Below are 15,710 nucleotides of genomic sequence, written 5' to 3'. Positions count from 1 at the left end.
GTATGGGCATTCATTGGTGTGTATAGAATGGGAAGCTTACATATCTGAAAAGACACCATCAATGCTGAAAAATGCATCCAGGTTTTAGAGCAGCATGTGCACCCATCCAGACAAGGGCCCAGATTCACAAAGACTTACGACGGCGTATCTCCAGATACGCCGTCGTAAGTCCGAATGAGCGCCGTCGTATGTATGCGCCTGATTCATAGAATCAGTTAAGCATACATTCTGCCAAGATACGAGCGGCGTAAGTCTCTTATGCCGTCGTATCTTGGGTGCATATTTACGCTGGCTGCTAGGTGGCGCTTCCGTTGATTTCCGCGTTGAATATGCAAATGAGCTAGATAGGCCGATTCACGAACGTAAGTGCGCTCGTCGCATTTAGTTACGCCGTTTACGTAAGACATACACCGGCGTAAAGATAAAGCAGGTCTCTAGGTGGCGCAGTCCCATTCAAAGTATGGATGTCGGAACAAGCGTATCTTTTTACGTCGTTTGCGTAAGTCGTACGCGAATAGGGCTGTGCATAAGTTACGTTCACGTCGTAGGCAGTGTTTGACGTATCTTAGGCATTCTATCTGACGCATGCGCACTGGGATACGTCCATGGACGGCGCATGCGCCGTTCGTTCAAAACTTCAATCCAGTCGGGTCACGATTCATTAGTATAAATCACGCCCACCTCTTCACAATTTGAATTAGACGCGCTTACGCCGGCACATTTACGCTACGCCGCCGTAACTTAGGACGCAAGTGATTTGTGAATACAGCACTTGCCTCTCAAAGTTGTGGCGGCTTAGCATAAATACGATACGCTACGCCCGCCCACACTTACGCCGCCCCACGTGAATCTAGGCCAATGTCTTTTTTAGGGGAAGGCCTTGGGAATTTCAGCAGGACAATTCTTAACCACATACTGTATCTATGTCAACAGCATGGCTTCGTAGTATAAGAGTGGAGGTGCTTAACTGACCTGCCTGTAGTCCAGATTTAACCAATTGAAAACATTTGAAGAAAAAGAAAGAGGGAATGGCTACACCGCGGTAAATTGGTTGTCCTGTCACAAAGTTTTTGCTGCCATCAATTTCAAAATAAATTTTTTTCTTAGTGGTTTAACCCTTCGCTGCCAGAGCCGTTTGTGCATTTTTTTCACCCACATGTTTAAAATATAATTTTTCGTCTGAAGATTACACAAAATCTCCAAACATTATATATTTTCTGAAAGCAGAAACCCTAGAGAATAAAATAGTGGTAGTTCCAATTTTATGTCACATAATATTACCACAAAGGTAAAAAACACACTAAAGCACACTAAAGCAACTTGGTAAAATATAAAAGACGAGGTTGCACCGAGTAAATGGATACCCAACATGCCAAACCTTAAATTTGTGTGGGCATGTGAAATGGCGACCAACTTGGTACCCTATATTTTCTATAGGCGACACTTTAAAAAGCCCCCTATAGGTCATCATTTTAGTGTTTCAGAGAAGGTCTTGTGCTCTAATTATTGCTCTTACACATATGCAGCGATATGTAACATGCAATTGATGTTTTCATTTGTAGGCTCTCCCGATGCATGTGTTTACGTTTGTGCTTTGAATGAGAATTACACAGTCATGCAACACTCTACCCATATGAAAATGTTGTTGTCTTTTTTTTTTCACACAAATAGAGCTTTATTTTGGTGGTATTTAACCACTTGCCGCCCGCCCTATTAGAAATTGACGGCGGCAAAGTGGTTTCAATATCCTGACTGGACGTCATATGACGTCCTCAGGATATTGAGCCGCTGCGGGGGGCACGCATGTGTCAGTTTGACACCCCGCAAAACACTGATCTAGGTAAAGAGTCTCTGACAGAGACTCTTTACCACGTGATTAGCCGTGTCCAATCACGGCTGATCATGATGTAAACAAGGAGAGCCGGACGCGAGTAGAGGAGAGCCGATCGGCTGCTCCTCTGACAGGGGGGGATTGTGCTGATCGATTATCAGCACAGCCCCCCCCCAGGATTCCCCACACTAGACCACCAGGGATGCCACCAGACCACCAGGGATGCCCAGGGATGCCCACCACCAGGTATGCCACCCTAGACCACTAGGGCTGCCAATCAGTGCCCACAATGGATGCCAATCAGTGCCCACAATGGGCATCACTGATTGGCAGGCATTTGGCACTGATTGGCATCCATAAGTAAAATATAATACAGTACATCCATGCCACCTATCGGTGCCCATCCGTGCCACCTATCAGTGCCCATCCGTGCCACCTATCAGTGCCCATCCGTGCCACCTATCAGTGCCCATCCGTGCCACCTATCAGTGCCCATCCGTGCCACCTATCAGTGCCCATCCGTGCCGCCTATCAGTGCCCATCCGTGCCGCCTATTAGTGCCCATCAATTCCACCTGATCAGTGCCACCTCATTGGTGCCCGTCAGTGCACCAACATTTTCGATCTTTTAATTTTTTTTTAGCAGAAAATAAAAATCCCAGAGGTGATCAAATACCACCAAAAGAAAGCTCTATTTGTGGTAACAAAATTATACAAATTTAGTTTGGGTACAGTGTAGCACGACCGCGCAATTGTCATTCAAAGGGCAACAGCGCTGAAAGGTGAAAATTGGTCAGGGCAGGAAGGGCAGGAAGTGACTAATATGTAAAAAAACAATTTTTACAGAAACAAAGAAAATAGTGTCTTTTTTTACAAAGTTTCCGGTCTTTTTTTATTTACAGCACAACAAATAAAAATAAAAAATAAGAACAGTGGTGCTTAACCACTTTCATACGGGGCACGTATACACCATACGTGCCCCGTATGAAAGTGGTTAAGCACCACTGTTCTTATTTTTTATTTTTATTTGTTGTGCTGTAAATAAAAAAAGACCGGAAACTTTGTAAAAAAAGACACTATTTTCTTTGTTTCTGTAAAAATTGTTTTTTTACATATTAGTCACTTAGTGACTTTTCTTCATACATTTTGGCAAAAATTTATACTGCTCCATATCTTTGGTAACAATAACCAAAATCTGTGAATATTATTTGGTCTTTGTGAAGGTAATTGTCTACAAGCTATGGGTGCTAATCATTGAAAATTGATCACACCTGATATACTGACGGCCTATCTCGTTTTGTGAAACCGTAACAAGCCAGGACAGTACAAATACCCCCCAAATGACCACTTTTTGGATAGTAGACATACCAGGGTATTTAGTAAGAGGCATGGTGAGGTTTTTTGAAGTGTGTTTTTTTCCCACAATTCTTTGCAAAATTTTTTTTTTTCTCCACAAAATTGTCATGTTAACAGGTTATTTCTGTCACACAGCATAGGGATACTTGCAACAACACCCCAAAACACATTCTGCTACTCCTGAGTATAGCAATACCACTTGTGTGAGACTTTTACAAAACCTGGCCACATACAGAGGCCCAACATACAGGGATTTTGTTTTCAAATTCCGCCCTCTGTTCAAGCCATGGCTGTGCTGCAGGTGGCCACTATCGTTGTCTGGGGTGTCGGTTCCACCCCAGGCCAAGGGTGGCAGCAGTCAGATCAAGGTGTTTTGGGTATTCTTTCTCGGCAGCCAATCAGTGGGGGTTGATCGCCTCGCTGTGCATGCTGGGAGAGAGTGCTTAAGGGACAGATGTCATTAGTTGGTCATCGTCGTCCGCCCTGGGCAGTTGTCCCACCACCCCTGTGTGCGGCCCTCCTGGCCGGGGGTGCGTGTCCAAGAGTTCCTGGCTCCGGGGCCACGTTGGTCTGGAGTCGTGATTTATCAGGTAGGCCCAGTAGTCAGACTGGGTCTACAACAACAGACCGGTCCTGCGCTGTCCATCCTGAGGGAGGAAGCCGCAAAATTAAGTAACTGTTCTGGAGAGCATCGAGGACGAGGCTGGTATCCCAGGAGAGGCCTTAGACTTCATTGAAGGATGCACCATTACTGAAAGACTGGATGATGGTCGCCTGTCAGTACTGAATTGACTAAAGCTTATCCAAGAGAGATCCGGGTGCTTATTCCTGACTTGAGAAGGATTCTGGACCGAAAATATCTCCACCTTTGGGAAGGTCTGTGGCAGAGACTTTGCTAAAGTTCCATGTGACACTCTGGCTGCTAGGCTGGTGAGAGAGGCCTATCCAGGTGCACTATACCCACTCTGGCTAGAGTGGCGACGAGAGTTTATCGCTGGAAGCAGGATTGTTTCCAAAGTTGTACACCTGGACCTACTACTTATTATCCCTTCTTCAACTACTACTACTTTTTATTGTTTTGCCCCGTTGGGTAATAAAGCACAGAAAAAGACATCTAAAGTGTAGACATTGCAGTTTCTACTCGGCTCTCATCAAGCCCCCTAGACGGTGGAGAATTAGAGGTAACATGCCACCCAAAAAAACCAGCAGCTCCTTCAGGGGTAGTGCTACATATATATTTGCCAAACATTGTTTGAGCACTTGGTTCCACTACTGTTGTTATTTCTGCACGCAATTTAAACAGCATAGCACCATTCATTTATAACTAATGGGGCACTGTGGTGGCACTGATGAGCGCTCACTGATGGCGCTGTAGGTCACTGATGAGCACCGACAAACACTCACTGATGGGCACTGATGAGCACTGCAGTGGAACTGATGAGAAATGTATGGCACACTGAATCGCTTTGCAAACTCACATTGCTGCAATGTTTCTCTCCTCTCTTCACACACTGTATCAGTGTGAGGAGAGGAGAAAGCTGAACCAGGCATGACCCTGATTTGATTACAAAGTGAACGCTCCATCATTGGACGAAACAATCACATGGCAAAGGGCCGCTGTAATTGACCCTTTACCCCCGATTTTTGATGCATAATCACGGACACTTCTGGATGCGTGCTCCTAGGTGGGCTTGTGAGCGTCTTCCCAGAACTAGCCAGCCGTGCTGTAGCAGTCATTTGGCTATAGGGCGGTCAACAAGTGGCTAATGAGTAGTGGTGCAACGGATTTTCATTGATTCAGGATCCAAACGGGTCAACATGTTCGGATCGGCACACCACACGATCCGCGGAGCGCTCCGCTGCCTCGGCCATAGGAAAGTCTGTGGCTTCGGCCTAGTTCCGGAGCAGCGGCCATCTTTGTACACCCGGCGACGGCAGCCTAGGTGAGCTGCGCGCTGACGTCATCACCCCTCAACTACTCGTGGATCTGTTCGGCCGCCTTCTATTCTGGTAAGACTAAACATTAGCAGACAATCATCATACAGTGGGGAAGATGTCTGTGGATCATATTACAGTGGGGGAGATGTCTGATATTACAGTGGGGGAGATGTCTGATATTACAGTGGGGGAGATGTCTGATATTACAGTGGGGGAGATGTCTGATATTACAGTGGGGGAGATGTCTATTACAACAGTGGGGGAGATGTCTGATATTACAGTGGGGGAGATGACGTGGATATTACAGTGGGGGAGATGTCTATTACAACAGTGGGGGAGATGTCTGATATTACAGTGGGGGAGATGACGTGGATATTACAGTGGGGGAGATGACATGGATATTTCAGTGGGGGAGATGTCTGTGGACATTACAGTGGAGGGGGGGGGGAATGTGGATATTAGTGCGGGGAGATGTGGACATTACAGTGGGGGGAGATATGGATAATACAGTGGGGACTATATATGGCTCTGATCCGAGAAACGATCCGAACCGTGAGTTTTTTGATCCGTTGCACCCCTACTAATGAGACGTGCGGAGTGAAGCCTGGAATACATGGTGGGGGCTCCATTACAAGTGGTGTGTGAAAGCAATCGGTCGGCTATGCTTTCACCTGACAGGCAGGAGACTACTTGTCCGTTTTACACACGAACCCCGTGGCTGCACCACATACCAACCTGGCAACAAAAAGGTTAAAAATGTAATATGCTTTCTATTGTGCATAAAATATTGAGATTTGCAAATCATTACATTCTATTTTTATGTAGATTTTGTGGAATTGGGATTCTATATATACACACATTTTTTTTTTTTCCTGTGTGTGTTGCGTACATATTTTTTTAATGTAATGCCATGTATGCCACTGTATCATTTCTGTTTGCATCACTTGCATTTAATTTAAATATCTTGTTAATTCATTTCAGCTAAGGTAAATATTTGCAGCGGCAGATGATGTCCGTGGTGTAATGCAAATGTGATAAGGCTCCAAATATGAATGCTTTTCCTGTTTCTTCTGACAGTGGCTGTCTGTAATCACTCACAAAAACTTGGAGAAAACCTTTTGTTGTGGTGTTCTCTGTATGTAGCAACATAGTAGGTGACCCAGTGCAAATGATCACTGAAGGAACTCTTTCAGGACATATGGAAAATTTGTGTATTCTCTGCTCAGATTTCAGACATAAGTAGAGGCGAAAAGGAAATCATTATCCACGGATCAAGCCCATAGGACTGAAGGGGTTCCAAAGTAAGAACCCCACTGGAATCTCTGTACAACACCTAGTTAGAGTGTGTGTGTATATATGTGTAAATATATATAGATATATATCCGAGAGAAAACTGGTAAAGCGGCACACACGGAAAGGTGCTGAAGCAATGACTTTTTATTTTGATGAGGCACAAGGTTCCAGTGGAAGACAAGCTTGTGCCTCCTTGAAATAAATATCATCTCTTCATTACCTTTCAAGACCTGTGAATGCCACTTTATCTTATGGATTTTTATATATATATATATATATATATATACACACACACACACACACACACACACACACACACACACACACACACACACACACACACACACACACACACGATACTCGAAAAAGTAGGATATCGTGCAAAAGTTCATTTATTTCACTAATGCAACTTAAAAGGGGAAACTTAAAATATGAGATAGACTCATTACATGCAAAGCAAGAAAGTTCAAGCCTTGATTTGCCATAATTGTGATAATTATGGCTTACAGCTCATGAAAACCCCAAATCTACAATCTCAGAAAATTTGAATATTACATGTAATCAATAAAACAAGGATTGTACATACAACAATATCTGACCTCTAAAAGTATAAGCATGCATATGCACTCAGTACTTGGTTTGGGCCCCTTTTGAAGCAATTACTGCCCCAATGGCATGGCATGAAACCTATCAGCCTGTGGCACTGCTGAGGTGACCAGGATTCTTCAATAGCGGCCTTTAGCTCTTCTGCATTGTTCGGTCTCATGTCTCTTGGCAATGCCGCATAGATTCTCTATGGGGTTCAGGTCAGGCGAGTTTGTTGGCCAATCAAGCACAGTAATCCCACAGTCATTAAACCAGGTTTTGGTGCTTTTGGCAGTGTGGGCAGGTGCCAAGTCCTGCTGGAAAATGAAGTCAGCATCCCCATAGAGCTCGTCTGTGGAAGGAAGCATCAAGTGCTCCAAAATCTCCTGGTAGACGGCTGTGTTAACCCTGGACTTAAGGAAGCACAGTGGACCAACCTCAGGAGATGACATGGCTCCCCAAAACAAAACAGACTGTGGAAACTTCACACTGGACTTCGAGCATCTTGCAGTGGGTGCCTCTCCATTCTTCCTCCATAATTTCCAAATGAGATGCAAAATTTGCTCTTATCAGAAAAGAGAACTTTGGACCACTGAGCAACAGACCAGGGCTGTTTTTCTTTAGCCCAGGTAAGACGCTTCTGACATTGTTTGTTGTTCAGGAGTGGCTTGACAAGAGGAATACGACATTTTAAGCCCATGTCCAGCATCCGTCTGTGTGTGGTGGCTCTTGATGCACTGACTCCAGCCTCAGTCCACTCCTTGTGAAAAATCTCCAACACTTTTGAATGGCCTTTTCCTGACAATCCTCTCCAGGCTGCTGTCATCCCTGCTGCTTGTGCATTTTTTCTTCCACAATTTTCCCTTCCACATAATGTTCTATTAATGTGCTTTGATACAGCACTTTGGAAACATCCAACTTCTTTTGCAATTACCTTTTGAGGCTTTCTTTTCTTATGGAGGGTGGCAATGATGGAGTTCTGCACAACTGTCAGGTCAGCAGTCTTTCCCATGATTGTGATTCCTACTGAACCAGACTGAGAGACCATTTAAAGGCTCAGGAACCCTTTGCAGGTGTTATGGCTTAATTAGCTGATTAGAGTGGGACACTTTGAGCCTAGAATATTGCATCTTTTCACAATATTCAAATTCTCTGAGATTGTGGATTTGAGGTTTTCATGAGCTGTGAGCCATAATTATTACAATTATGACAAATCACGGCTTGAACTATCTTGCTTTGCATGTAATGAGTCTCTATCATGTATTAGTTTCACCTTTTAACCACTTGTCCACCGGGCCTATTTTGGCACTTCTCTCCTTCATGTAAAAATCAAAATTTTTTTGCTAGAAAATTAATCAGAACCCTAAACATTATATATTTTTTTTAGCAGACCCCCTAGGGAATAAAATGACGGTTATTTCAACTTTTTTTTTCTTGCACGGTATTTGCGCAATAATTTTTCAAACGCCCTTTTTTGGGAAAAAAAACGGTTTCATGAATTTAAAAATAACAAAACAGTAAAGTTAGCCCAATTTTTTTGTATAATGTGAAAGATGATGTTACGCCTAGTAAATAGATACCCAACATGTCACGCTTTAAAATGGCGCACACTCATGGAATGGCGCCAAACTTAAAAATCTCCATAGGTGACGCTTTTACATTTTTTACAGGTTACTATTTTTAAGATACAGAGGAGGTCTAATGCTAGAATTGTTTCACACGCTCTAACGCACGCGACGATACCTCACATGTGGGGTTTGAACGGCGTTTACATATGTGGGCGGGACTTGCATGCATGTTCGCTTCTGCACGCGAGATAACGAGGACAGGGGCGTTTTTATTTTACTTAATTATTTTTATTTTTACACTTTTTTTACATTTTTTTTATCACTTTTATTCCTATTACAAGGAATGTAAACATCCCTTGTAATAGGAATCAGTGTGACAGGTCCTCTTTATGGAGAGATGTGGGGTCAATAAGACCCCACATCTCTCCTCCAGGCTTACAAGCATGAAATCAGCAAAAAAAAAAAATCACAGATCACATGCTGACAGCCGTGATTGCGGCTTTGTTTACTTCCGGGTACCGGGCGTGATGTCATAACCTCGCGCCCGGGCCTCCAACGGTCATAGAGATGACTGGTGACCATCTGGTCACCAGTCATCTCTATGCTTTCCAGCAGTGCCGACCGATTTGCTCTCCGGGCCCCCGATGGCAGGGAGAGCCCGGAGAAGCACCGTTTTGATCATTCTTATCATGCACAGAATCGGCGGCTGAAGACGGAGATATCTGAATGATGCCTGTAGCTGCAGGCATCATTCAGATATCCCTGCACAAAGTGGAGGACATCATATGGCGTCCCCCCGTGGACAAGTGGTTAAGTTGCATTAGTGAAATAAATGAACTTTTGCACAATATTTTTTTCATATATATATATATATATATATATATATATATATATATATATATATATATATATATATATATATATATATATATACAGTGCTACCTCGGTTCACGAACGCTTCTGTTCACGAACAACTCGGTTCACGAACAGAAAAGTTCATAAAAATATGCTCCGGTTCACCATTGAACCCTATGGGAAAATGTGCCTCGGTTCGCGACCAATTCGGTTCGCGACCAGAGTCAGTTCACAAATTAAGTTCGTGAACCGAGGTATCACTGTGTGTGTGTGTGTATGTGTGTGTATGTGTATGTATATGTGTGTGTGTATGTGTATGTGTATATGTATATATATATATATATATATATATATATATATATATATTCTGCCTGCACTTAGGTCCTAAAATGGCTGCAGCCTTACCCTAATGCCGCACGTTATTTGGTCAGAGGCCACTTCTGATGCCATCACTTGGTTTGTGCGTCATTTCATCACTTTCAGTTTTTGCCACTTCGGTCTGTGGAACGCAGGGGGTCCCTGATGCAGCTTTTCCTACATTTTACTTCTCATTGTGAGTTTTTGGCTTTACTATTAAATAAATATTGTTTTATGGAGTTACACTATGAGAGATCTTTGTACACCCATTCCCTATATGAGCATTTCCATCGATCATATCCAGTGAGGAGCAAGAAAGACCAAATGTTACCACAAAGTGATTGTAATATTAACCACTTCCTGCCCGGCCTATAGCAGAATGATGGCCAAGAAGTGGTTCAGTTATCCTGACTGGGCGTTGTATGACGTCCAGCAGGATAACAAGTGGCACGCGCATAGAGGGGCATGAATTGCGGCAATCATTGGTGCGGCTTGTCGGTCTAACACACCGCAACTCCGATCTAGGTAAAGAGTCTCTGATGGGAGACTCTTTACCACGTGATCAACCATGTCCAATCACTACTGATCACAATGTAAACAGGAAAAGCCCAGTGCCCAGGCAGCTTCCAATCTGTGCCAATGAAAAATGCCTGCCAGTGCCACTAGTGATGCCCATCAGTGAAATCTATCAGTGCAGTCTTTTAGTGCCCATTAGTGCTGCATATCAGTGCTATCTCATTGGTGCCACCTTATCAGTGCAGCTTATCAGTACCTATCAGTGAAGGAGAAAACTTGCTTATTTACAAAATTGTATAACAAAAACAAAGAAAACCTTTTTTTTATTAATTTAGCAAAAAATAAAAACTGCGGAGGTGATCAAATACCGCCAGAAGAAAGCTCTATTTGTGGGAACAAAATGTTAAAAATGTAGTTTGTTTTGATCGTGCTACACTGTACCCAATCACATGGTAAAGGGCTGCTGTGATTGGCCCTTTACCTCGATTTGTGATGCGTAATCATGGACACTTCCGGATGCGCTCTAGGTGGGCTCGCGAACACAGTAGTCTGTCATATGGTAACCTCCTAGAACTAGCCGGCTGTGCTGTAGCAGTCATTTGGCTATAGAGAGGTCGACAAGTGGTTAATGAGACATGCGGGGTGACTGTAGCATCACCTCAAAATCGTTGTGCAATACTCTTGAATTATTCAGAACACTTTCTTCTATTGCTTCATGGTTCAGTTCTGATGCTCTGGACTTGTAATGCTTTTCAATACATGTGAACATTTTTGTGTGGAATAAATATTTTTAATAGAATTTTGCTGTACACTATGGCTATTTCTCTTTGCTCATCTGACGGGTGCTGCATCCAGCTAGGTAAGCATAATTAAAAAATAAAATAAAAGAACCAAACTTCTCTTTTAACTTTGAGTGGATTGTTCAAGTAGATTCTTGTAATGTGTACTTTTATTTAAATAGGTTGGAGATTTTACAGTCATATTGTAGCATGTGGATAGCTTTACACAGCCCTGGCAGTCTAATGGCATCCATGCAATAAAGGCTTTCATGAGTATAGAGTTTAACCACTTAACCCCCGGACCATATTGCTGGTCAAAGACCAGAGCACTTTTTGCGATTTGGCACTGCGTCGCTTTAACTGACAATTGCGCAGTCATGCGACGTGGCTCCCAAACAAAATTGTCGTCCTTTTTTTTCCCCCCACAAATAGAGCTTTCTTTTGGTGGTATTTGATCACCTCCTGCGGTTTTTAGTTTTTACGCTATAAACAAAAATAAAGCGAAAATTTTGAAAAAAATTATATTTTTAACTTTTTGCTATAATAAATATCCCCCAAAAATATATTAAAAACGTTTTTTTCCTCAGTTTAGGCCGATGCGTATTCTTCTACATATTTTTCGTAAAAAAATCGCAATAAACGTTTTATGATTGGTTCGCGCAAAAGTTATAGCGTTTACAAAATAGGGGGTAGTTTTATGGCATTTTTTATTAATATTTTTTTTTTTACTAGTAATGGTGGCGATCAGCGATTTTTTTTTCCGGTACTGCGACATTATGGCGGACACTTCAGACACATTTTTGGGACCATTGGCATTTAGTGCTGTAAAAATGCATTGGATTACTATAAAAATGCCACTGGCAGGGAAGGGGTTAACACTAGGGGGCGGGGAAGGGGTTAAGTATGTTTCCTGGGTGTGTTCTAACTGTAGGGGGGGTGGCCTCACTAGGGGAAATTACTGATCACTGTTCATACATTGTATGAACGGACGGTCAGGCATTTCTCCCCTGACAGGACCAGGAGCTATGTGTTAACACACACAGCTCCCGGTCCTCGCTCTGTAACGAGCAATTGCGGGTGCCCGGCGGCGATCGCGCCCGCCGGGCACGCGCACAGGAGTCAGGGACGAGCGGGGGGTGCGCACGCGCCCCTAGTGGCCGCTTAGAGAGCCGGCGTATAGCTATGGGCTCTCGCGCAGGGGAGCCGACCTGCCGCCGTATAACTGCGGCGGCTGGTCGGCAAGTAGTTAAAACATGCCACCATAGCCATACTGGGGCAACGGCTGTTGTGCACCACATTTTAGTGATCTTTGCTCTTTTGGTTACATCTGGCCGTTTCAAGCAATGTCATTTGGTACATTAATGTAAAATACCACAAACTGTTCTTTGCAAATGCCAACAGTTACTAAGAACAGGGTTTAAAGCAACTCTAAATGGGGAAAAAAATGTGAACTTCTATTCCTATTTTCTCTTACCTAAGCTAAAAATCTAAAGGTGACTGGTAGTGGTAAAGGAATGAGAAGACCAAGAAGAACAGATTGAAGGCAGCAGTTGTCTGCTATCCTTTAGAAACATACATTTTTGTACCAAGCCACCCTTAAGCAGTAAAAGGAGTAGTGAAAGGGCCCCCTGCTGGATGTAGGTTGTATTATTAATGCCACCTGGACTCAAACTCGCTGGCTGTTCCTGGACTTAGATGGATGGAGCTTGGTAAAAAGCTCTCAGCAATGTTAGATTTAGATTTTCCTCATTTCACTGTGTACAGATTGACTTTGTAAATCTATTGAAAGGGCAAACATAATGTAAGATAAGTCAGATGAATTCCTGTAACTGCTTATGATTGCATTAAGAGTAATAAGCAAGAGCTTGGTTTTATTAGGCTTGTATGTATTACAGAGAAGTATATTCATTACAAGCCTATAAATATTACCATTATATTCAAAATACTCAAGGCACCGGTGGTATATATTTTTTTAGAATATGATGTGATGATTTAACACAAAAGACAGAGCAGAAAGTATAGGTTATAATTTTACTAGGGTTGTCCCAATACCACTTTTTTAGGACTGAGTACAAGTACCGAAACGTTTTTTTCAAGTACTCGCCGATACCGAATACCGATACTTTAAATGTGTCCCCAAATGCAGCCATGTCCCCCCACATATGCAGCCATGTCCCCCCACATATGCAGCCATTTCCCCCCACAGATGCAGCCATTTCCCCCCCATATATGCAGCCATGTCCCCCCCATATATGCAGCCATGTCCCCCCCATATATGCAGCCATGTCCCCCCCATATATGCAGCCATGTCCCCCCCATATATGCAGCCATGTCCCCCCCCATATATGCAGCCATGTCCCCCCCCCATATATGCAGCCATGTCCCCCCCCATATATGCAGCCATGTCCCCCCCCATATATGCAGCCATGTCCCCCCCATATATGCAGCCATATCCATTGTAATGTGATCACAATGTGCATTGATCTCTGATGTCTCCAATTTGCTGTTGCTGCAGCATTCGCTTCTTCTGATCCTTATCAAGGAAAGTGTGCGATGGGAACATTATTATAACATAAATGATTTGTCATAAATGATTCTCTGGCCTAGGCAAAACAGGCACTCCCAGCATTTTGATATAACTGACATTTTTTTTTAGTGTGCTTTACTAAGGTTGACATATGTGCTTTATGCCTCTCCTATGGCTGATCTGTTAAGTTAAATATCTGACCTATGTTAAACGGGAGCTTCAAACCATAAGTATGTTTTTTGACTAACGCTCATGTGGCACCTGTAGCTTTGTGATGTTATGTGCTCCATTCTCTGAAAATCCTTGGCTCAGTGACATGTCAGTGCTAAGCAGGTATGTTTAGCTTTGGTTTGACAAACATAGAACACTATACAGTAAAACCTTGGAGCTTAAAGCGGAGTTCCACCTAAAAATGGAACTTTCGCTTAATCCTCTCCTTCCCACTTACATGCCACATTTGACATGTAATTTTTTTTGGAGGGGGAGTGGAACTTCCGGTCCCACTTCTTAATTCCGCCGAGGGGCTGGTAAGGCGAATAGCTTAATTGCCTTATTGCAGCCCCTCCCTGTAGGCGAGCGCCTGTCCAATTGGACGGCGCCGCATGCGCAGTGCCGCTCGCGCATGTGCAGTGGGTGCCCGACCGTGAAGCCGAAAGCTGTCACTGCCGGGTGCCCACACTAGGAGCGGAGCCCCGGCCGGCGCATCGCTGGAACCGTGGAGCAGGTAAGTGTCTGTTTATTAAAAGCCAGCAGCTACACTTTTTGTAGCTGCTGACTTTTAATAAACTTTAAAAAAGGCTGGAACACCCCTTTAATTTGTTCCTGGAAATATGCTTGTAATCCAAAGTACTCATATATCAAAGCAACATTTTTCATAAGAAATAATGGAAACTCAGATGATTGGTTCCACAACCATTTGTAACCATATTGCTACACAGGTTAACACAGGTTATTGGCACACTCCAGCTGGGGTTGTTTCTGTTAAGACGTCTTAATCAGTTGACACACAACAAAAAAAGCAGCACAATCTAAGTGTACTGTTGTATGATTACAGTTTTAATGTAAAAAAAGCGGAATGGTACTCACAATGTTTAAAACAATATCCAGCTTTAAGGAGTCTAGTGCCTATCCACGTAAAGCCGCTGGTGTATACGTAGCCAGAGATCAGGGGGTGCTGGTGGCTCCCAATGCCTTATGGAGAACTCTGAGACACTGGGGAACTGATGACGTCACTCACTGGGTGCCCCGAACACGTGCCCCACCTGGCTGGGAGTGTCTCTGAGTTCTCCAGGAAGCACTGGGAGCCACCAGTGCCCCCGACACTCTGGCCATGTATACACCAGCAACTTTATACAGATGAGCACCAGACTCCTTAATGCTGGATATTGCTTTTTGTGAGTGCCATTCCACTTTTTTTACATCAAAACTATTATAATACTACATTTAGATGACACTACTCGTATTGCAAGACCTCACTCGTATATCAAGCCAAAAAAATAAATAAAAATGTTACTCATCTTGCAAAACACATGCCAACTTGCTCGCAATCCAAGATTTTACTGTATCTATGTAACTGTTGACGCTGTTTCATGTCTTAAAGCAGGAAATTCATCTCTTCAATCTAAATGTTGGGGAACAGTACAACCTTCACAATTGCTGTGAGGGCTTCAAAATGAATTGAAAGCCCCATTTCTAAATACTGTGATATAGCATAGCTGTCTAAAAACAGAAGGTGTTAATCAATCCTCACTTCCAGCACATTCTCTGCTTTTGGCCCCTTTCCGTTGCTGTTGATGGGGACAAGGGCCTCTTCCTGACAACCCTGACCGTTGGTTGTCGGGGTCTGTGGCCCCCAGATCCCAGCCCCCCACCCTATGTGAATGAGTATGGGGGTACACCGCACCCCTACCCATTCACCTGGTGGAAGAAAAATGTCAAAAACACACTACACATGTTTTTAAAGTAATTAGGCAGCTCCGGGGGTCGTCTTCCGACTTCGGGGTCTTCCGACTTCTCCCTTCTGCCGGGCACCAGCGCTGTCTTGTTTTACCAGCTTTTACCAGCGGGGGCCCGGTCTTCTCCCTTCTTCCGACTTCTTTGGGGGGT

At 43.6% G+C, this 15,710-nt stretch overlaps 1 protein-coding gene across 1 annotated transcript in view; it reads left to right on the top strand.

Annotated features, from left to right (window-relative positions):
* The window catches only part of FBXL17 (F-box and leucine rich repeat protein 17), a 933,678-nt gene that overhangs the window by 92,648 nt on the left and 825,320 nt on the right, over positions 1–15,710 (top strand). The window lies entirely within an intron of this gene.

This window comes from Rana temporaria, chromosome 1, assembly GCF_905171775.1.
Source record: "Rana temporaria chromosome 1, aRanTem1.1, whole genome shotgun sequence".
In the NCBI taxonomy this organism is placed as follows: Eukaryota; Metazoa; Chordata; class Amphibia; order Anura; family Ranidae; genus Rana; species Rana temporaria.
This window is presented reverse-complemented; position numbering and strand designations above follow the sequence as displayed.